Here is an 18,430-nt window from a genome sequence, read left to right on the forward strand (position 1 = left end):
ATTATTCATAGTACAGTGGCATCTAGAAAGTCTAATGATACATTAGGGCCCTGTTACTCTAGGCCTAGTAAAAACCCACAGGAAGAACCAGTAATTTAAATAGACGAAGAATGTTATTACTGTTTTACAGGTGAGACCCAGAGACATTTGAGAATTTGTCCCATGCCTCACAGGAAGCTTAGCAGAATCAGGAGCTGAACTCATATCTCTGAGCTCCAATCTTATGCCTCTAATTTTACTGAGGCAGAAAAGCAGGAGAAAAACCACTGTCATAGAGCCACTGCATCACAAGAAACACACTCATTCTTTCAGCTTCATAGAGCTTTTCTTAAACTGCAACACTTGGACAAGATTATTTTGTGTATTTGTCTGTTTGGTCTTTTGTGCTTCCCTTCCTGGTGACTATTTCTTCTTTTTTCCTTCTTGCAGTTTGGGAGTTGTCATTGTGCATAGAAAATTTTTATCTAAAACAAAAGGAGCCCAGTTTGAATTGGAAAATCAAACACTACTTCTGAGAGAATACGTTATTTCTTTTTCTTTTTTGTTTCTTTTCCCTCCCTTTTTTTCTTTTTCTTTAAAGTGGTGCCAAATTGGGTCCTACAAAAACAAATTCCATTTGGACTAACATTTGATTGTCTTTTATTATGTCTGGGGCTGTTTCACGTCTTTCACAAAGGCTGGTGTGCAGATTTTTACCACTTCTTTGTTGTTATATTTTCTAGTCCTGCCTGACAGTGGTGTTAATCTTGTCCATTCCTTTGACGTGGTCCTGTACAAGTATCTCAGCATTTTCTCCCTAGTTCACTTGAATCGTGAAGTCATGTCTTTGATCTCTTCCTCAAAGACTTGGTTCAGAGTCAAATCCTTCCTGAAAACTCAGCCCTGTCATGATTTTCCTGAGAAATTTACTGCCCAGTCATGCCTATCCTGCGGAGCACCTTGAGAGTCATCTGTGCCATGATCTCTTTCTTCATCTGCCTTCTACTTCAGCTTATATTTGCAGCCACCTCCATGCGGGTAATTGGTTTTCTGCTGCTAGAGAACTCCTAGTATGCTGTGAGTACTCTCAGAAATAACCTTGCTGTTGAGCTTTGGGTGAAAAAGAAGATGATAAAGGGCCATCTTCACATTAGAGCTTGTCTTCCTCTTTCTCTTAGCTGCTGTGCTTCTTTTCATAGCACCTTCAGCCAACTGGGTGTGATTATAACCTTGCCAGTCTACATCATGCTGTGGGTCCCATCCCAAATACCAGTAGGCTACAGCCTCTTTAAAAACTTTTCTTTGGCAGACCCTCAGGCCAGGTTAAGACTTTCAGGCATTCAGCACGTAATCAGGCACTGCTCCTGGTGTTATTCTATGAGTAGGATTTCCATAGATGGAAAGAAATCAGCACCTTTTCCTCCAGGGAGGCAGCAGCTTTAGGATACCCTTATACAAGTATCTTCCATGGCTGTTAGGAGGGAGGAAGCATCTTTCCCTGGAATAAGTAGTCTCTGCAGATAGAGAATACTGCGAATTAGCAAGACATGTGGAACAGTGATCACAGAGACTGCTGTCTTCAGAAAGGGAGTGTGTTAACAGAGCTTATGAAGAGCAACTTCTACTGAAATGACAGAGAGAGGGGCTCAGGGGGTGGAATATAAATACTCATGTTGGATTTGGCCAGAGTACAGCGGCTTATAACACTGAGCTCTTTCAAAAAGCTAAAGCAACATGAACATGACGTATAGGCAATCACTCCAGATTTAACAAAGTGCCATTACTTGTGTTCCCACAAGAAAAAGCTGACAATACTGACTTCCTCCAGAAAGATGGCATTTCAGCACAGAGATGTGCCTTTCTGGCAATGTTGCCATAATTCCTGTATAACCTCTTGGTTTAGAGGTTATAAATACAGTCACCAAGATACCGGCAAACTTGGTCCACAAGATGGACTTGTGGGTCATTTTGTCTCATAACATACTGCAAACCAGTGCAGTAAAGTGGTTTCCTATTTAGGATATTAAATTTTTTAAGGGAGATAAAATGAAGTAGACTCTTGCTCAGAGGAAAGAGAGCAGATGGCAGAATCTCAATACTTGCTATTTCTGAGTGAAAAGAAAGCATCGTAAATGGCTGGATATGAAAGCAATGACCAGATAGGTTTTAGTTTACTTTCTCCTATTCCCTTTATTTAAGGACAACAGCTGACTGCATTTCCACCATATTCCAAAGGATTGCTTCAAATGAGGTATTCCAGCTCAAAGCATCTGCTGTTTCCAAAACACTGAGTAACCACAGTGCTTCATAACATCATTTAGAGCTGAGATTTCAGAGGCACTAAAAAACAGACCCAAGAGGCTTCAAGTTGAATATCCAAATGTAAAGATACTTGAAAAACTTGACCCTTTTGAAAAAGAAAGGACCATATTTTTGTTTGCAGAAATGAGACTGTTAAACTGACCCTATTCAGTACTGAGCATATTGAACATCCACAGATCTAACTGTAGATGCCAGGCAGCAGGAGAATATAATGGCTCTAAGGAAGCATATTCATTAATACCGCTCATCATGTTCATTAGAGCCTGCTCATCGCTCCACAGAGGACCCGCTCCATGGAAACATTTACATTCTTCCTGTGTCTTCCATCTCTTTTGAGCATAATAGATTGGCCTCCTCCTGATGCAGGAGAGGTAACTCTTTGTGGGCTATCCACTGAGTACATGTGTAAAGAAGGTAAATACTGTGACCTTTTCCTTCCATTATCCTAACAGATATAGGTCCTGATAGCTTAGAAGGAAAAACTGAGACAGGTTTCATTGGCCTCGGCTTGCAAACAGTGTGTTTCACAGCTTTGTTTACGTTGTTTGCATTTACCTTGATAACAGTTGCATTGTATTTCTTATATGTTTGTGGTTTGCTTTCTCTGTGCTTAGGCATTTTAAACTAACAGCTGATATCAACATAGAATTGGGCTTTCCCAAATTTTCCGTTCTTGATCATGATCTTGTCAGAGCTCCTATATCACAAAGACGTATACGTGGTAAGGGAGTGCTGTGAGCAGCCAGACGCTGTGGGGAGTGATGCTGACTCTTTTGCATGTCTCTCTCTGAGTCATTGCTGAACCCAGTGAGACTCTCCATCAACAAACAGCAGGAAACACAGTGCTAACCAAGGAGATAAAGTGCACTGAAGGAGATACAAAAATGAGCCCTGTACTCCTGGCTATTAGAACTTACTGAGGGAGAACACTGCTATTAAATATATATATACATATATATATATACATATATATATATAGCTTGGCTTGATCAAGAAGTTCTGCTGAGAGTAAAACTGAAAAATTACCTGGTGTTAGGTTCCTTAAAACACTAAAGGAGGAGTTCATCAATTAGGAGTGTATGTGAATAGCTCTATGACCTAAGCTCACTTTACTTAGCCACACGTTATCTGATGGCTTGGAAGTGAGAGGGGAGTTGTTTTCCCCAGGAGGAAGAGGGTCACTGTGATCTAATGTCTACATTTGCAATGCCAAGACTCGCTACTCATTACTCATCCCTTAAGCGACTATTTTAAGTAGTATTATTTTTAAAGGTAGCCACATGAGACAGACTATAAAGCAGTTCCTTGTAAAAAATAATTGGTTCAAAGGGTAGTCTTATGCTCTAAATACATTCTGTCCACGTTAGATTTCCCCAGCAGTAAATAATGGATTAAGTCATGAAAATCACATTATAATGAGAATGGCATAATGCTTTAATGAAACCAGAGCTAAGACAACTAACCCTATTTTCTATTCTCCTCAGAAATCAGGATAAGGTTTATCATTAACATACCATATTCATCTTTAATTGAGTAATTAGTAGCAAGATAATATCAAGGTGCTTGACTGTGTTATTCTAGCTGATGTGTAGACACATAACAAAAATCTGGGCTTTGTCTAGAAGTTTACAACTCAAGAGAGAAGAGCTGCCAGCCTCAGGAGTGTCCTGACTACAGGCTAATAACCAGGTGGACTATCCTATGCTCCTTCAGTTTGAAGGTGGGCCCTGCACAGAGAGAGACCAAGGAAAAGATTTCTCACCAGTGAGTAGCCCACTGGCACTGCCCCCAGGAAGTGCAAGCTGAAAGCTTTGCTCCTCACTCCTACTGCTGTTTGTTCACTTAACATCATGAAGCATGACTGGAGAAGTCCCTGGAGCAAGGACACCTAACCATCCCTCCTCATTACCCTCTCCAGGAATGCCCACACTATATACTACAGTCATGATCTCTTTTGCTTGCCTTCTCTTGCAGAAGTGAAGCCTCCACTCCTTTCTGCACAATAGCCTAGCTACAGCTAGGGATATGGAGTGCTGGAAACATTTCCTCCTCTCACTCAACTCTAGTAAACTTGTAAGGCCGCATGCATGGAAAGGGAAGCAGGGGCTTTGAAATCTTTCGGGCTGAGGATATAAAACCCAGGCCTTACAATTTCTGGGCAAGTACTTTAACTAGTAGGCTTTTATACATGGAAAAGGAATGATCTGTTCCAATCATGTTCTGAAAGAAAAAAAAGCTAGCTGGTAATCTCTACCCAAGGGGAGGATTATGGTTATGCATGGGAGTGCTTTGCAAATCCCAACTCTGGATGACTGCCCCAGCCACTTCCTGACTGTAAGCCTGGGGGACACCAAGGTGTTCGGTTACCTTCCACTCCCCTGCATTCTCTGGCTTCCAAGAGAAGGAGACATGGGTGCATTGCCTGGAAGTTGTGACACATCCCAACCAGGCCTTTGGCTTGGCTGGCTGGAGAACTGTAATGTGAATCATGGATCATAAAGTTTCTGCACCCAAGATGTAGCTGGATGCCCCAAAGTTCAGCACCCAATGGTGCTAAGCTGCTGTGGCACCATTTTCCAGAGCTGCTGGAGCAGTAGTTTTCCCCTGTTGTTCTCACACTGTTGTTCTCATGCTGTTATTCTCATGGCCTTGAGCCTACAAACCCCAGTACTGGTGTTGGGGGGGGGGTCTCATGGTAAGCAATTGCTACTGGAGTGAGAATCATCCCTCCTTCCCCCGATCCTTTCCTTGCCCTTGATTGTAGCTTTCATTTAAGAGACAAACAATGAACATACACAAAGCCTAACAACTGAGCAGCAAGCAACACCCGCCCTGACAGCACTGTAAACACGAATAACGAATAGTAGGGAACTTGGACATGTCCTGATGAAAAACGTATTATTAAGGAAAATGATAATGGAGGGAGCCTGATACACTGGAGAGTCCATCCATTTGGGGGCCCCCATTACTCCTCACCTGGTTGGCTGCTTGGAGAAGTTTCCCTTTGCCTTTCTTCTATCTCTACTGCAACACTCTTGCCTGTTGGCACTGATAGACTTAAAACAGCAAATGCTATTTAATAAGATGATTACAAATGTGGTGTCCTAAGTTAGGATGTGGATATGACTATAGCAAAGAAAACTCATTTGTCTGGGAACTGTCTTCAAATTTTATCATTCTTCCAACCAGTCTGATTCAGAAATGCACCAAGCACACTGCACTTTCCAAGAAAGAACTCACGGGATGTTCAGCCCAACTTAAGATTAGATCCTTAAGAGAAACTGTCTCTCCATATTTATTATAAAAAGCTTAGCCAGCTCTGCAGTAATGGCTTCTGTTATTAAGATTTTGTGATATTACAGAAGTGTGAACCTACTTCCTTGATGCAAACAATGATGTCAGTTCATGACTGAGGATTTTTTTTAATCATATTTATCTTTATAGCCACATAATTAAGACTCAGAAAGGGACTGCATGGATATGTTTACATGCAGAAAATGATGCTCTGTGTGGAGTAACTGATTGTATTAGCAGCTTCAGTTTTGGCCAAAGAGTTCATTAGTCCTGCCAAAACTCAGGAGTCAATCCAGCTAAGACAGACATGATTTCTTTCTCTGTCTTCCCATTGCTGTTGGAGAATCTGTTCAGCTGTGGTCCCGATCATTTCAAACTCAGAGAAAGCAATGCAAATACATGGAGATACAGAAGGCTCAAACTCAAAAGTGTGCAACATCCCAGCATCCTAGAAGACAGCTGCAAGATATTTATTAGCAGTGATGATTCATGAGATAAATGACTAATAAGCCTTTTACTTGAAGTTGTGGCTGAGCATCTCATAACCAGGAATGCTCAACTGCCTCTAGGCAAAATCCTCCATCAGTCCCAAAAAGCAGACAGTGCACCGAGTGAGTAAACTGAAGGTGGGACACAATGATTTCTCAAATCACTCGCTATTGCTGATTTCAACTCCCGGTGCTTTGAGCTCTACTATTCAGCTAGCAATGCCCTTTTCTCCAGAATCATTATTGGCTAGACTGCTTCTAACACAACTCACCCATTACACATTGTCTAGGGTTCAGTTGTCACGGCTATAAACAGTGAGATAAGAGATTTGCCAGATTACTGGCAACAGCAGAAGCTGTAGAGCAACCTTGGCAAGGCTGCTCGCACTATTTGGCAGAAAGCGGAGCAGAGAAAAAAACAAGGCTCTGTCCATACTGAGGGCACAGTCTTGGGCTTACTCCTAGGAGAGCTTGACATGGGCTGCCATTACGCAGTGTTTTTGACAGGCTGCCCTTTCAGCTCAACACAGCTCTATACAGGCTTAGGCGCATCTCCCATGTGCAACATGCAACAACATCAGGGACCTGCCAATGGTTCAGACCCACAAGGGAGTTAGTGAAGCCTAGGGGGGCACCGCTCGCCACCTGAGACTCTGCTTTTTCATTTGCTTCTCCCGAACTGGCTACAAACATGAGGCAAAATTCATTAAAATGCCAGTAAAAAAAAAAAGTTTGTGCCAACACACTGCAGCTTCTGTTTACAACAGGCTAAAGCTCATTAGAAGAGGGTTGGGGTTACTGCCGAACTGGAGCCCTGTGGAAGCTCAGACAAGTGGGTGATGTCCTGATGCTGGCTGAGCTGTGGCAACCGTTCACATACACGCTCTCACCCCTTTGCAAATGGCAAGGAAAGCACATTCGTCTAACCCTCTTCCACTGAGGCTTAACATAACGCAGTGTACCTCGCGGCTGCCACAGGCTAAGTGTATGAATCAGTCAGCTCTTGCAGTGCAGCTGCCGTGCAGGAACTCAACCGTGTGTCTCAGCCCTCTGGGCTAACTATTGTCACATTGTCCTTCCTCCTGCATTTGTCTGGGCTTGTTTATGACCCTGAGCGGCTGGGGCGTATCAGACCTACTTTGTGCCTTCCCTTAGCAGGGACCGGGTTCCTGCATTATTTTTGCTATGGAATTTTCACATTTTGGGGCTACTGCGTTTTAAACTCTTCTCCCTCTGTACAGGGGGGGATGCGCTGAGCTTCAGAGTAAGTTTTGTGGTTTTACTTAAATCCTCCATTACCAAGATTTTCTATTCGTATTCAGACATGCGCATCAATTGCTCTTCATGCAAGAAATAAAGCTCTCCTCTCTAAGTAAGCAAACAAAAAATTAGTTTAGCTCCAAAAGCTGGTTGAAACAGATAAAGTTTAAAGTGGGACATAAACAAGTGGGGCTGATTTTTGCAGTCCTCATTGTCCCTGGAGAACCAGTTTATCATCATAATATTGGACTACAGGAAAAGAATCTTGCAATAAAGGCTGACATAAATTGACCTTTTGCTGCAAATTCTGCCATTCGAGCATAAAGCAGGAAGAAAGGCTACATAAGCTGTGTGAAAAGTAGGTCACTGTACATATACTGTTACCATGGCTGTCTTGGATGCATTTTACTAACTAGGTTTCTTGGTTTGAGCAGTGATATGTGCACAGGGGAGGTTCTAATTTTGCTGCACGACTTCGTACTGCATGAAAAGACCCAAGTGGTATCAAGCGGTGTTAAAAGTCTTGTTCCTAGCTTGGGGAGGATTGCTGTGAAACATTTATAATGCTGGCTTTGGAGGAAAGGGACATTCTGGTGGCAAGGACAGCATTTCTGTGAACAGCCTGAGAACTGGCACTGCTTTCCCTTAGGTATGTTCTAGGACTGTGTAAGTAACACAGGATCTAGCACAGCTCTAGGTGCATCAGTAGTACTTCAGGTTCACACTACCTGCCCTTGCAGAGCCTCTTTCTCCCCACTGTGCTCCTGTCCACAGCTGGGGCAATGCTAGCTGAGGGGACTTCCTACCACAGCAGCATGCCTCTTCCCCTAGCCCATGGTGGTCTCCTCTTTCCCCAGCAAAGTGGTTGCTTTGCTATGCTCTGACAGGTACAGTGAGGTGGAAGGGAACTGAAGAGGTAACTTGCACTGGGGATCTCATCTCTTCCAGTCTTGTCTTTTCTCTTCAGTCTCCTCTGTGGCATAAAGTTGCCCAGTCCTCTGTAGTATCAGCTTGCTTTCAGCTAAAGTACCAGAGAGAAAGAAACTTTTACTTTCTCCACAGCCTATAACATCCATGTTCCCCATGACTGTCCAAGCTTATCTGACTCAGCTGCACTAACAGCTCCAAAGCAAGTCTAGATTCAAGATCCAAGCTCCTCCTGGTGATTGACAGCAGACCCTCAAAGGTGATGGAGAGCAAGAGCACCTCTCCAAAAGGGAAACCAATTCCAGCCGTTTCTGGACCTCAGCTCAAGAGTTTCCTGTTAAAGTTTTTACTCAGCCAATAGGAAAGGTCCTCTATTTACCATTTCATTTATCCCTGACATAAAATGATATGATAGACCTGAGGAGAAATTGTTTTCCTTTGTGTTGCTGTTATAGACTTACATGGTGAAATAATACTCAGCCTTTGATCTTGTTCTGCTTGTGTTTTGCATTATCTTTGCAGATGGTTGAAAAATAGAATCTAGGATTAGTAGATTAAAAGAAAGATTCAACGTAACAGAGTAGCTAGATTTTATGATTTGTGCTGAATTATTTATTGCACAATAAATGGCTCATCCATTTTAGTAGACAATCCATCCACCCACCCATCCCCTTACGTGGGTTTCAGTTCAAAAAAGATTAAACACTGTCAAAAGAAGGAAGAAACAATAGAAGTACATAGAATTCTGGTGTTAACAGATGAAAAAAACAAAAGGTGGAAGTTCTTTTTAGCTATGCCACTGGATAGATATTAGATGGAAAGATTCTTCGTTGCATTTCTACACAGCAGTTTTGAGGGTCCCAGATGGAAATAGGTTTTAATGCACTGAATAAACATATGATAAAAGACTATCCAGACAGGGCTAGCCCAGGATCACACAGAGCTAGAACTACTTTACAGCACAAGCTGGTGAAGGACACAGTGAAGCCCTCAAAACCTGCTCTGATTTGCTTATCTGACATATGAAGTGTTTCATTTAATGTGCATTTTCTAGTATTTGTGAAAGACTTGCACCAAAATACATGAGAAGACTTCTAGATATTATGTGCTAAATGATCTAAGGCATCTATTGCACAGAAGACCCAGCTACAAACATGAACTAATCAAAAAAAAAAAAAAAAAAAAGTTCCCAACATTTAAATTCCCCTAAGACAAGCATTGAAGCATTGTGGTGTTTGTGTTATCTCTGTATCTCTGTGTTGTGTTATCTGATTTTCTGAAAAGAAGAGGGAAGAGGTTACATAGTCAATTTGTATGTGCCCATCCCACAGAATCACAGACTAGTTGAGGTTGGAAGGGCCTTCAGCATATCATCTAGTCCAAACCCGCTGCTCAAGACAGGGTCAGCTAGAACAGGTTGCTCAGGGCCACATCTAGTTAGGATTTGAATATCCCCAAGGCTGGAGACTCCACAAGTTCTGTGGGCAACCTGCTCCAGCATTTAAACATCCTTACAGTAAAAAAGTTTTTTCTTATGTTTAAATAGAATTTCCTGTATTTCAGTTTGTTGCCTTGCTTTTGACATTGCCTCTCATCCTGTCACTGGGCACCTCTGAGAAGAGTCTGGCTCTATCTTCCTTACTCTCTCTCATCAGGTATTGATAAAATCCTCCCAAGCCTTCTCTTCTCCAGGCTGAATATTCCCAACTTTCTCAGTCTCTCTTTGTATGACAGATGCTCCATTCTCTTAATCCTCTCGGTGGCCCTCACTGGGCTCACTCTAGTATGTCCATTTCTTCTGCTGGAGAGCCCAGCATCAGACACAGCACTCCAGGGGGTGTCCCTGCCCAGCGCTGAGTAAAGAGGAAGGATCACCTCCCTCAACCTACTGGCAATGCTCTGCCTAATATGGCCCACGATACCATTGTCCTTCTTTGCTACAAGGGCACATTGCTGTCTCATGGCAGCTTGTCCACCAAGACCCCCAGGGCCTTCACTGTAAAGCTGTTTTCCAGATGGTTGGCCCCCAACCTGTCTTGGTGCATGACAGTATTTGCCCCAGGTGCAAGACCTTGCATCTCCCTTTGCTGAACTTCATAAGGCTATCGTCCTGTTTCTACACTTGTCAAGCTCCCTCTGAACAGCAATGCAACCACTGGCTGTATCAACTGATCCTCCCAGTTGGGTATCATCTGTAAACCTGCTGAGGATGCACTCTGTCAAATCATCCAAGTCATTAATGAAGACATTAAGCAATATTGGCCCTAGATTGACCCTTGGGGGACACCACTAATGACTGGCTTCCAGCCCCAGCTCATGCTGCTGATTACAACCCTTTGAGCCTGACAGTTCAGTCAGTTTTCAATCCACCTCACTGTCCATCTATCTAGCTCACACTTCCTCAGCTTTCCTATGAGGATGTTATGGGGCACAGTGTCAAAAGCTTTACTGAAGTCAAAATAAATAACATTCACTGCTCTCCCCTTATCCACCAAGCCAGTCATCTTGTTATAGAAGACTTTCAGGTTGGTCAAGTATGATTTCCCCTTCATAAATCTATATTACTCCCAGGCACCTTCTTGTCCTGATATATTTAGAAAATCATTTCCAAGGTTATTTCATTATTAGCTTCATCATCTTCCTAGGGATTGAGGTAAGGCTGATCAGCCTGTAGTTTCCCAAATCTTCCTTCTTGCCCTTCTTGAAGACATGAGTGACATTTGCTCTCTCCCAGTCCTTCCCCAATTACCTATGGACTATCAAGGCCCAAGGACTTCTGTATGTCCAGTTTGTTTAAATGTTCCCTAGCCTGATCCTCCTCCACCAAGGACATGTCTCCCTTGCTCCAGACTTGCCCTCTGGTCTCAGGGCCTTGACATTCCTGAGGGCTGGTCTTAACAGTAAAGATGTTTTACTGGTAACTGAAGTGAAGAAGGCATTGGGTACCTCAGGCTTTTACATGTCCTTTGTCACCCGGGCCCCTACCTCATTGAGCGGTGGGCCCACATTTTCCCTAGCCTTCCTTTGGCTGCTTATGTACTTGCAGAAGCTGCCCTTGTTGCCTTTCCCGTCCTTTGCCAGTTTCAGCTTGAGGTGGGCTTTAGCTCTGCTAATGCCTTTGCTGCATGCTTGGACAGTGTATTGGTATTCCTGCCAGGTCACCTGTGCCTGCCTCCACCTCCTATGTGCTTCCTGGTTATGTCTGAGTTTAGTCAGGAGCTCCTTGTTTTTCTATGGAGGCATCCTGCTACCTTTGCTTTACTTCCTCCTTCTGGGGGTGGACCACTCTTGAGCTTGAAGATGATGATTCTGGAAAATCAGCCAGCTCTCCCAAAGCCCTGTTCTCTGCTGGACCTCTTTGAAGGAGATCCCTGAACAGATCTGCTATACTGGCTTAGTCCAGGCTTATGATGCTGCTGCTTCTTCTGTTCTTGGAAGACCCTGCACCATCTCATGGTCACTGCTGCCATGGCTGTTCCTAACCTTAATCTCCTTGACCAGTTCTTTTTTGTTTGTAAGTGTCAGATCCAGCAGAGCGTCTCCTCTCATTGGCTTCTCAGTCACCTCTATCAGGAAGTTCTTGTGAAGGCACTGCAAAATCTCCTGGACTGCTTGTACCCTGCTGTGTTGTACCTACAGCAGATACTGGGATGGTTCAAGTCCCTCATGAGGACCAGGGCCTGTGAAAGTGAGGTTTCTTCCAGTTGTCTGAAAAGGGCCTGTTCTTCTACCTCTTCCTAATCAAGCAGTCTGTGGAAGACCAAGCTATTACTACTTACTTATTATTTACTGAAGACCAGTAACATGCTTAAGAAGAACCCTATATCAAGAATAAATCAAAAACCACTAAAACTCCAAAAGACACAGCTCACGCTATGTTTCAGAGCCCCTCATCTCTCAGATTTACATAGGAAGATGATGGAATGAATCCAGCAAGTGCATGTAGTTACATACTGTCCTTCATATGCTAAAGAATTATTCAGATGGCAGTTGTTGACAATATGCTTATTAGTTTCCTGGTGTAAACAGTCATATGTTCTGTTAAAAAATACTGGATTTGAAATTAGAGTTTCCGCAGCTTGTTCACAAATACAAATTTCTTGGAGTTGTTTTAAAGCTTATTACTATTTGCCTGCATTTTAAATAGGCAGGAATAAGGAACAAAAACATCAGTTGTTACCTCAGGCAGGTATCTCCTACATCAGGGCTATTCAAGTGCCAAAGTCTGACGTTGATTCAGAATTGCTGCAGGTCAGACATGAGAAGGGTGTGCAGCACCTGGCCACGCTGCCTGGTGGAGCAGGGCCAGCAGGCAGAGCTCAGCACAACTCCTAGCTCAACACAGCAAAAGCAGCAGCTCTGACCCCCGGGAAGCTGGGCCCTGAGTTAAGGAATTAAATGCTTCTCTTTAGAAAGGACTCTTTTGTTTCTTTTGTAGAAAATTCTGAAAAGTGCACGTCTTCCTTCTCAAAAGTGACAGGAGTCTCCAGTGCTGAAAGTTACCTGATTACAATGCAGTTGAGTTACCCGATTACAGAGATCTATAGGATCTAACATGCCTGAATATTTTTGAGGATGGGGGCTCAGAACTTAAGTCTCACTAATAAGCAGTGCAAGAGAGATGTCAAAGTACTAATTCTTTAGACTATTTAGGTGTCCTAATATAGCATTCTGAAACACATTCAGTAGCATCAAGCTACCCCTCGTAATTAGCATTAGCCCCTCGCTACGATTTCTCTTTTTTGTTCAGTCTGATGCTTTCCTAGTTCTGAAGTCCCCCAGATCTATAGGTATCAGCCTGGCTGTCCAAAAACCCAGCTGCTCTAGAGAAAGACCTATTGTCAACTAAACCCTGAAAATCATCTTGTTACCAACACACATAGTGGCTAGATGCCGCCATCAAGCCAGAACTGCACTTTATACTAGAAATGTATATAAAATAGTGCTGCATAGGGGCAGTTCTGCGTAACCATGCAGTCTTACTATGTGACCAGAATTAAATATCATTCCAGGCAGAAATAACAGGGTTGCAGAGGGAGGCAGAAAAAAAATCCTTCTAGGCTTTTGGAAATTTGTCTCGTAAATGTAAGTCAGAACAGCATTTATATTACCTGCAAGGGGACCACAGTAATGTCAGTGACAGGAGATTTCTAGCACCAAGAAATAGTCCTCCTTAAAGGATCTTCTCCAGGTCTCCCTCATTTGTAATGACCTGTTGGCACCCAGGTCAAGAACAGCTTAAGCACAACGGTCTTCCACATTTTTACTGCCAACACTCAGGATGGTCAGTTTGTCATGTACCTTTCTAAAACGGGGAGCAAAGATTTTCTCCCAGGTACAAACAAGCATTTCAAGTATTATTGTATTGTATGCATATATAGTATTTTTTCAAGTACAACTTGCCTCCAATAGGAAATTGCTTTTTGTCCACCAAAGAGTTTTTCTGATACAAAACCCTATAGTCATCAAAAAGCAGTCAGTGAAGTTTTTTACTTAGTTATAAATACAATTGACAGGTAATATTTAAAAAATAGAAAAAAACCCACCCCCAGTGAGTGAGTGCTTTCATTCACTCACATCTGCCCACACTATTTCCATATGAAATGACTGTAGAATTAAATTCAAAAGCAATGTAAAAGAAATTTCAGTCAAGTTGAACTATTTGTACTAGAGTTGAAGCTGACCTGGCACATGCAATTTTTTTGCTACATCAGAAGTGTTATTTTTCTTGTTGCTGTGACCCTGGTCTAGCAGAAGCTCATGGTGGCTGTGGCCTATCCTGCCAAGGCAAAGTGCTGGAGATCATTGGGTAGGAATGCATTAGATTAGCATTACTGCACACTACATGATATGCTTGTACAGATGTCAGGTGAGAATTTCACAGTTATAATAAAAATCAGTACGAATCCTGCAGCTGGCCAGAGTACCAGGAAACCTCTGTAGACTTATGCAATCCTGTTCATTCCAGTTAGGCCAAACAAAATTGCCCCAGCTCAGAAAAATAAAGCAACTACAAACAATTATTTTCAAATAACTAATCTCCTAAAATGTTATTAAAGAAATCCTGAACCTTTGTTCTAGTCTCATGTAAAAAAACATTCCATACATATCAGGGATTAGTCAGAATTCCCCTTCCTCTGTCTTACCTTCATGTAAAACTTACTTTTAATAAAGATCAGTTTCCTGAACCACAAAGCTAGCTGGGCTGTTTTGCTGTTATTCACTGGGGCAAAATAAAATGCTAGGGCAAGCAGGAAATGCAGGTGTGTTTATCCTGGGTCAGAGCAAAAGGAATTTGCGCACTAACAGGGGTGGAAACCAGGAAGGGGGTGATGGGTTGCTTTCAGCCTTTGCTGTGGGAGGAGTGCGTAGGGAGGTCTCCTACACAGGCTCCCTATGGGACACCAGCCAGAAAGGCACCTCCACCTGCACATCCTAAACTCACACGCTGCCCATCATGCCGGCTGGTTTTGGAGGGACTGTGATCATCCTCTTCCTACTGTTGACACCCCAAACTTTCAGAGAGCACAGGGCTATACTGGGATGGGAAGCATCTCACACACTGCAATTTCCTCCTAAGAAACCATCCTGCTTCCCTTATAATTTGAAACCTTACCATTATAAGCAAAGAGTAAGCACCAGGGAGAAGACTTGATGCCTTTCATCTGTACAGTGTCTCAGAACTAGAAGCTTGAAAATAGCACAATCCAGATGTTACAGGGCATTTACTGAAAAAGACTCCCTCTTACTTTAGTGCTCTTTTGATTAGGCTGGAAATTGTCCTTGTGCCACAAATGAAATTGTCCTTATGGAAAAATAGGATGGAACCTACTAGAGGCGACTGGCAAGGTTTTAAGAAGTATTTACCTGCCTACAGATGTAGACAGATCTTGGAGAGAGATTTTCAATGGTGTTTAAATCCCATCGATTTCCATGGCAATTAGACGTTAGTCACCTTTCAAAAATCCCACTAGGCACCACTCCCTCACAGCCTGGCTTTCAGTTAGTAATGGACAGTACCTATGAAACCAGGTTTTGTGCATGTGTGGGAAGAGGGTGGAGGCAATTATTTTTCTGAGAAAGAACAGCCAGAAGGGAAGCTTAAGAAATTGAAGAAAAAAGAATTGCCCTTTGAACCTGTGCCATAGAATTCTATATAAAAACATACAAAAATACTGAGAATATATCGGTCAGTTCAGGCAACTGGCATTTTTTTGCTATATAAGATTTGCTATAAAACTTTGCTTGTTCAACTTGATCTAACCTCTATTCCCAGTATTTCTCAAGCCCAACTTTCCATTTTTTCCACACACACGTCAGTGCAGTAACAGGCTATCTGTGGTGTATGATGATGAACAGAGATACGCTTGGCATACAGGTAGTGTCACTATGATGAGGAAGATTGACTACAGACCCGAGTCCCATTATGCGTCCAGGGAGGGACCTTGCCAGGGACGGGAAACAGTGCAGATAATGCTTTTATGATCACCCTTCAGTTAGGTAAAGAGTGGTATCACTCCAGCCCTGGAAAGAGAAAAAAAGTAGGTGTGGGACCTACTTCATATCAGCTCTCCACAATACTGGCTAACCAGTGTTAATTGTCCTCCTCTAAGGACAGCTTTTCCACGTTAAGTACACACTTACACAATCCAGTGTGTGCACATAAATAGCTATCATGCATGCAAATCAGATATCTTCCTAGGCACTTACCTGTGTGACCAGGTAGAGCATTTGTGCTAATTCCTTATTAAAAACATAGTCTTTAATTATGCTCAAAATACTATGAAGGAATGATTGCATTAGCAGTAGACAAATAATCATAGAATCTTAGAATCGGTAAGGTTGGAAGGGACCTCTGGAGACCATCTAGTCCAACCCCCCTGCTCAAGCAGTAATAAGTTTAAAATCACGAGACAGAGCTCTGTTTTATAAAGTAAATGCAACTAGATGTTGGTTTTCAACTAGAAATATGGTCTACTTTCAAGCTCATTGCTCTGCCTATGTATACACGGAGCTTTTTTGAAACTATTTAAGCATAAATACTGGCATTTCTGACTACATTTTTAATGTTCAGTCCCCTCACCAGAAAACAGCTTGACTTACTATGGATATTCTTGCACATATTTGTCAGGAATAGCCACAGAATATTTTTGTAGAATTTTGTAGAATATTGTAGAATACTATAAAACCAAAACCGACATCCTGTTAAACACCTGAAAAACAGCATTCTCTGTGTATAAATGGGGATAGTTAGGATACCCTTCAAGAAAGTGGGAGTTGTGGGCTAAAATCCTCTTAGATTGCCCTTAAGTTAAAAGTGGGAATCTTCCTCCTTTCCCCCAAACAATGTACCACCAGGTGCATTAGACACTGGTTTGAGTGTATTTGATTTCCCTCAGTGGGTAACTCTGGGAATGAATGGGAGCACTTTCCCAGACTCTCAAGCAGCTTAATGTCTTCATTTTCAACTAAAATTGATTTTAAGGCTCACATAATTCTTGGGAGCACATGAAAGCTTGAATAAAGCCTCAAAGTATGTGCCTCAAGCCATGACTAGGTGGAATTTAAGCATAGTGTGGCTCTATATATTTGATAGGAATAGCTCAAAGTTGAATATTAAATGCTCGTAACAATTTTTTCACAAATGTCAGGGAGCATATTTGTAGAACACATTTAAGCAAAATGCTAAAAAAAGAAAAACCCAAAGAACAGAGTGCAGCAAAATATAATCTACTAATGAACAACATAGAAGCAGTAAAGTTATTCTGCAAAAACACTGATGTAACCACAGCTCAAACTGCACCACAGACACCCTCAATACGCAATTTCTATCCCAGCTGGTGCAAACATCTCCTGGCCCTTCAGTATCACTTTTAGCTTTACTTACCGTATAAGACAAGGAGGTGCTGTGCAGACAGAAGTGAGCTGTGCTGCCATGAAATATTACAGCCCACAGGTGTAGGCAGAGCAGTTTAAAGGTTTTCTTGTTGCTGCCAGTTTGCAGGCTGATGGGCTCAAAAGGGCACATGGGCGCCACTGGACTTGACCCTGGGCAAAAAGTGAGGGTGAAAGGAGAAGAAAAGGCAGCTTACTGCCGTTTGGCAGAGAGAGATTTTGTTTGGGGCAAGTGTCATCTTGGTACAGCAGGACACTCAGAGGGGCTTGAGATCGGTAGAAATGATGCAGATGTGCTAAGACTTGTGAGAAGGGAGTAAGAGATGGATTTGGAGCCATGGAGAGGGAAAGCGGTAAGTCTTGCTGGTTCAGGGATCTCTGGGTTTCAGGGGTGAGCCTGGTTCCCGGTTCCCTTTGCAAGGCAGGGAAGCTCTGAAGAACAGCCCATCTAAACCTCCTGCCTGTGAAACATGAAAGGAGACTGGCAGGCCCTGAGGGGCCGTAGGCAAGACAGAGAAGCTCTGGCACGGGAGGGAGGACTGGGACAAGGGAAGGTGAGTAGGCTGGTAGGGGCAGGATGGGGCAGGCCTGTCTGAAGCAAGGGCAGGAAGTGTAAACAGGGTGACGTACAGCAAGGTGCAGGCTCTGGTCTCCTGTACGCATGGGGTTGTGGCATGAGAGATGAGTAAGGCCTCCCAGAACAGCCTGGTTTGAGATACCCACACGCAGCACAGACAGAGTCAAGAAATGGCAAGTCAGGAATACTTCTTGTGAGCAAGTGCCTTCTGAGGGTGAGCTGGCAATGGTGGTGAAGACAAAATCTTTCTTCTTCTCCCCCCCCCCCCTTTTTTTCTTTCTTTTTTTTGTAATTACTCTGTAATAAAAATACCAGAAATTAAACTACAGACCAGATTCCTTTCTCCAGGCATTTTCATTTATAGACATCAAAAAAGGACCTTAAAGACCCATCATAATTTTTATTCAGTTGTACAAAACCACAGAGAAGGGAATTCATTGTTTCTCTACTTGAACAAAGCTCATCTATGACTGGAAATATTAACTAACACTGTCTAAATTATCACCTACTCTCCAAACACTTCTCCATCCATTAAACCAGCTAGCTAGTCAAACCGCAACCCCCCTCCAACTCCATTCACACACAGGCAAACTTTTCTGGAAGCATCTTGTCTCTCAGAAGCTGCTTTGCTAAATGACTTTCTGAAAGAGGGAGAGCCCCACAACTGCCCCCCAGCAACCCCACCACT

Source organism: Rhea pennata, chromosome 2 (assembly GCF_028389875.1).
Source record: "Rhea pennata isolate bPtePen1 chromosome 2, bPtePen1.pri, whole genome shotgun sequence".
In the NCBI taxonomy this organism is placed as follows: Eukaryota; Metazoa; Chordata; class Aves; order Rheiformes; family Rheidae; genus Rhea; species Rhea pennata.